Genomic DNA, 6,000 nt, shown 5'->3' on the forward strand with positions numbered 1-6,000 from the left:
CCCCACAACACCCATGCCCTGTCTCACGCTCTGCCCCGCTGGGCACTGCCCATGCAGCTGAGATTCAGGATGGATCTTGTACAGGATAGCTCTGGGGGAAGCCAGGGTGGATTTTCCCACTGGATGTCTGAGTGGGCCATAGCTCTCAGCAGCTGCCTGAGTGCCAGCAGGTCCCTGAATATACAGCAAACGAGGGACAAGTGGCGGGTGGTTAAAGATAACTGGCTCAACTCTGAGTACAGGAGCCTTCCCTTCTACACAGAGGTTCAGTTAGTCATAATCTCTCAGGAAATTCCCTTTTACCCCTGGGCTGTATCACAGCAGCTTCCTTCCCAGGCAGCGACTGTGTGCAGCGACAGGGGAACACGCTCAGCCCGCGGGGCCAAAGGCACAGCGACAGCGGTGCTCAAGGGACTCGGCGCCTCTGCACAGACGGACATGTGCATGAAAAATTACTCCTGCTCTTTCCTTGCTTCTCCTCAGACCAAAGCTGTAGACTCCTGTCCCAGAGGAGCCCAATTGGATCCAGATGTCTCAGTGCTCGTACGTGTTTTAGTCTTTAGCCCGAGCTTACGTCATGCGGGATCTGATTTCTGCCTGAGCTTCCACCGTGCAGAAATGAAAATACATCACAAGAGCTCACCGACAGCAGCACCCAGAGCACGGAGCAGAGCTCAGCCTGGCCACCCAACTTGGTCATTCTGTGTCCCGGTCAGGGGGTCTGGCAGAGGTGCCACTGGCAGGCGGCAGTGCCCAGTGACTGCCGGCACACGGGGCGGCGGGTTCGCTCCCTGCTGTCTGCAACACGTGCCCTGAAGGGTGAACCCTTGTGCTGGAGACAGAAAGGCTCTGAAGTCCTGTTCTGCAGGATCTGCTGCTTCCACCCAGGGAAGATGAACTGGTTCTCTCTAGATGACAGCATTGGTAAAGAGTGTTGGGGCAGTTGCTGATGGAACCAGGGTCTTACTGTAGATTTGTTTTGGTCAGAAAAAGCCTGGAAGCTGCTGCAGTCCCAGCCCTGCCCTCACCCTGCCAAGCCCCACCACTAACCCACGGCCCTCAGCACCTCAGCTCCATGACTGTGGGATCCCTCCAGGGCTGGGGACTCCCCCATCTCCCTGGGCAAGCTGGGACAGAGTCTAGCAACTCTCTCAGGGAAGTTCTTCCTAATGTCCAATCTAAACCTCCCCTGGAGCAACTTGAGGCCATTTCCTCTTGCCCTGTTACTTGGGAGCAGAGCCCAATCCCCAGCCCACTGCAGCCTCCTGTCAGGGAGTGCTCCTGTCTCCCCTCAGCCTCCTCTTCTCCAGGCTGAACATCCCCAGGTCCCTCAGCCCCTCCCCAGCACCCTTGTGCTCCAGCCCCTTCCCAGCTCCATTGCCCTTCTTTGGGCACCTCGTCTTGCCACACCTGACTTTGGTGTGATTTCATCTATGATCTGGGTGTTCATTCACAATTCAAAATCACTGCATCTTTCATGCCCTTGGTGAGAAGAGACAGTGCCAGGCTGTTCCCTCAGCACAGTGTCCTGAGCACAAGCACTGGCACAAAGCTGAAACCCAGCCTGGTAAACCAAAGGTCACTTGGAGACTGGCTGAAATGGTTCAGGACAATGCTGCACAATGCTGGCTTTTGTGGGGTATTTCCATGTGATAAATCCAAAGTCTAAACCCCAGATCTCCAGCATGTAGAGTTTTGGGCAGAATTTCCAGTTGCCATTGAAATAAAAGGGATTCCCTCAGCTTTGCTGCAGAGAGCACTTGTCATTCAGCGTGTTTCCATCACGGCACTGACAGCTACACCCAGGCTCAGGCAGGGGCAGTGGCTGCAAATGAAATGAACCAGATATCAAATCAAATAAAGCAATTATCATTTTCTCCCCTTCAACGTTTTCATGTGCTGTCCAGGCATATGAGAGCACCAGCATGTCCCAGCGTCTGTGCAGCTTCTCTGCTGTCAGAAGGACTTCATGTCATCCCTTACCTTCAGATTGTTTTGTGCTCCCCAGCTCAGGGAGGATCTGAGAGGATCCCAGAGTCTGTGAGCTGGGACCACTTCAAGGAGCAGGGTGAGGCTGGGGCAAAGGAGTGTGGGTGGAGGAAGAGGCTCAGGGAAACACAGCAAGAATAAGAGTGGATCAGGCAGCAGCCCTGGGGTGGAGGTGAGGGGAGTGGGGTGGTACATACAGAGGCTGGAAGGTGTACAAGCTTCAAACCAGCAATGGATTTGCTTTTTACTGCCTTTGTTTCCACAGGCTGTGTTTACAAGCCAGAACTAACAGAGATAACGGCCCTGTTCCCTGTGATGGGCAATGGCTTTGAATGCCAGTGCAGACCCTGCTGCTCACAGCATCCCACCTGAACTTCAATTCTGTAAACTCACACGTTCCTCTGTGGCTGAGCACTCACATACACTCACACAGAGCTTGGTTACAGGGAGCAAATGAAGATTTAATTAGGAAGATGAATGTTAGTGAGGAGCAACAGCCCAGATCTGAAATCCATCCAGGTTTGTGTGGCTGTGTGTGAGAGGAGCCAACGCCATGGCCCTTAGGAGGGGTTCACCTGGCATCTGGAGTGGTTATCCAACCTGCATCATCTGGGTAAAGGAAGCCCATCACAGCAGCCCTCTGCCTGCAGGGGCTGAGCATTGGCTCCTGGCTCCGAGACTGGGCAGCAAACACCAGGCACTGCACCAGCAAAACCCCAGCGAGGCAAAGGCTGGAGCAGGAATCCTGCCCATGGCACGTTTGATGTGCCAGGATCTCAACTTTTCTGTCCATCCCTAGAAGCAGCCAGGGTGAGAGAAACACTAGAGGAGTTTGGCTGTATTTGATACCATGGCATTGCTTGGGAAGACTTTGCAGCACATCAATTCAGCTCCCTTGCCTCCTTCACAGCAGCCATTGTGGAAGGGCCATCCCAAGCCTTCCATGATGTGCTCCCTCCAGCTGCCTGTTGGGGTGCCACAGGTGACTCCCACTGTGGTGTACAGCTGAGCCCAACAAGACCTTGGGCTCGTTCCTCTGTTCTTTCAGGTCCTGGTGAACTCCTCACATCCACAGCAGAAAGGAAGGGAAAACACCCAGGTAAGTTGTAGAGGGAATAAATGGGCAAAGAAAGTGTCACAGTGAGTGAGCAGGGGAAGCTTTGAAGCATTGGAGTCCGTGTTTACCTCTGTTCCTGGGAGACGAGGGAGCTGGAGGGAAGCGGAGGAGTTTAGGAAGTTCCCAAGCAGAGTGCTTGTGTTGTTTCTGGCACAAAATTCCCAGCCATGTGTGTCCCTTCACAATGCCATGAACCTCCAGCAGCGAAGCCAGGGGACCTGCAGCTCCAGCACTTCCCTGAGCGTGGCTGAGGTTGTTCCCGGCTGCAGCAGGGCTTGGGCTGCCCGTGGGAGCTGCGGGCGAGGTGGGGAAGGACACACTTAGGCAGAATAAATCTGACAAATGCAGGTTAAAGCACTGGGGATTCCTCCTGTTGAAATGAGAAACAGCCTTTATCTCTGAGAGGTGCTTAGAGCAGGGGGGGATGGCTTCTCAGAGGAGGGTGCATCCTCTAGGCATTGGGCATCGGGGCAGCAGAAGCTGAAGACCTGCCATGGCTGGAGGATCCCTTGTATGAGGAAGCACTGACAAGGGGAAGCAGCACGTGGGGCTTTGCAGTCTCCTCTGGGGTCACCTGCCTGCCTAGGTCCTTACTGAGGGAGAGGTTTCCCTGAGTGGAAGATGTTTCAAGGCAACAGTAGCTATAAAGTTAGACTGGAGCTGAGGCAGAACTGTTTCCCTGAGAGGGGTGTCAGCCCCTGTGCCAGGCTGCCCAGGGAGCTGGGGGAGTGCCCAGCCCTGGAGGGATCCCAGAGCTGTAGAGCTGCAGGGCTGAGGCCCAGGGGTTAGTGGCAGGTGCTGGGGGAATGGTTGGACATGATGATATTGAGGGTCTTTTCCAACCTCAACGATTCTGTGAATCTGGGACTCTAAAAGCATTTTCCTGCTCCCTCCCTGAACTGAGTTTATCACTGCAGTTTGTTTGGCTGTGCTAATGCTATGTACTCATCCAGAAAGAGGAGCACAAGAAAGTTCTCTGTATTTTTTTTCCCTTCTGACTGTGCAAAACTGGATGAAACAGGAGACAGAGGCTACAAATCTGTCCCATCCCAGTGGAACCCAAAGATAAAAGCATTCAAATGCTCTGTAATTACAGAGCCAGCCTCAAAGAGGAAATTTTATGAGGGCAGCTCTTCCAATCCGTGGCACAAAATGAAAGAATGTGATTTTTAAACAATGCTGAGGTTTAATTTGTCTCAGCAACACTTTAGAGGTGTTTCTCCCTCTGTAAGAAATTCCAGCTGACCACTGGGCTGGCAGAGGGAGACATGAACGTGTAAAGGATGGTCCTGTGGAGTTGGAGATGCCTCCACCTTTCAGGGTGAAGCACAGCCTTGTACAAAGCAAAAGGAAAGCATCAATTATGTGCAGCTTAGGCTGAAGAAGTTAATTGGTATGTCAGTGTTATTTGAAGTGGCTACATTGGAGTTTATTAGAATGCTGAAGTGGAGATGGGCCCAGTTAGGTCCCGGCTGCCTTCTCCAGGAGCTCGTGAGCTCCTGCTGATTTCAAGAAGTCAGAATGTACCTCTCCTGTTGCTTCTGTGGAAGTTGAAATGTTAGGGTTTGTGGGAAGTAGAGAAGTCACTAAGTTTAGCTACCTTAAGGACAGATTTCCCACTGCAGGGCAGCAGGTTCAGCCTGTGCCATTTCACCAGCTCGTCGGGCTTATTAAGAGTTAAAACCATTTTGTTGAATGTGCTTAAAACCTGCTGGTTTTCAGTGTTCATCCTGAACCCCTATTACCAGCCATTCCCTCACACTCCCTGCAATCAAAGCAAGCTTATTTTCCCAAGTTTAGCTTCTTGGTGGGCACTGCATGGGTGCCAGGCCTGCCCGGGAAGGGTCTGGTGTGCTGTCCTAAAATCCCCCGCAGTCACCTCACCTTTGTGTGTCTCTTCTAGGGGCCACTAGGAAATAATGACAGATTTCAAACTGGATAGGGATGTAGAGTTAGCAAAGACTTTACTGTCTGTTCAATGGTCCTTCACAGCAGAACTACAGAGTGGGAGAAAGTCTGGCAAAGGTTTGAGAAGGGTTTGATTGGAGAAAATCAGGGAGGTGGTTGTAAGCAGCTCACCTCTCTGCTTCTGCACTGGCAGGGTAAGCGTCCTCATCTTTGCACATCCTATTTCCATGGAGCAAAAGTGTTTGATGTCAGTGTAAGCCATTTGTTGCTTATTGCAAAGTAGAGTTGCAAGCAAAACAGTGCTGCATGTGGAGGGCTGTTAATGAGGGTTTTGCTCGCAGTAGCAGGTGGGACAGTAGAGCTCCTGGCAGGGTTTCAAGCCTTTGCTGTCGATGACATTTATGGCAGCACTAGCAGTGTAAGACATTTTCTGCTTTCACCAGACAAGAAAAGAGAAGAGATGGAATAGATCCACACAGATTAGACAGCAGCAAAAACTAAACTAGACATTAGTGGTTTCAAATACCCAGGCTTCACTGGTAAGCTCTCTATCACAGTGGGAATCAAAGTCAAGTCTTAAGCAGCTATTGTATGTTCTACTTTGAACTGATTATTGTAAATGTCTTATAAAAAACAGCTGAGCTGCATTTTTCAAGTTTATACATGGGCCTTGAAAACCCACCAAGTAGCTGAGTGCATGTGTGTTTGACTGTGTGGCAGAAAGAGGGGACAGAGTATACCTCAGCCCCTATGCAAGTAACATACTACTCCTTTTTCTCTGCCATTACCAAGTGGGTTGATGCTAAACAGCATATAACCGCTGGGTGTTTCCCAGGAATTGGTTTTTAGAGCCAGGACGGTGCTACAGATCCCTCTCACTGTGCACTAATTCCTGCAAAACGAGGCATGATGGTTTTGTAGCTCAGTGCTTGCTGGATCTTTCTTTCATCTGAACCTTTGGAGTTTCTTCTCCTGTGGTTTTTTAC

Source organism: Colius striatus, chromosome 10 (genome assembly GCF_028858725.1).
Source record: "Colius striatus isolate bColStr4 chromosome 10, bColStr4.1.hap1, whole genome shotgun sequence".
Classification (NCBI taxonomy): Eukaryota; Metazoa; Chordata; class Aves; order Coliiformes; family Coliidae; genus Colius; species Colius striatus.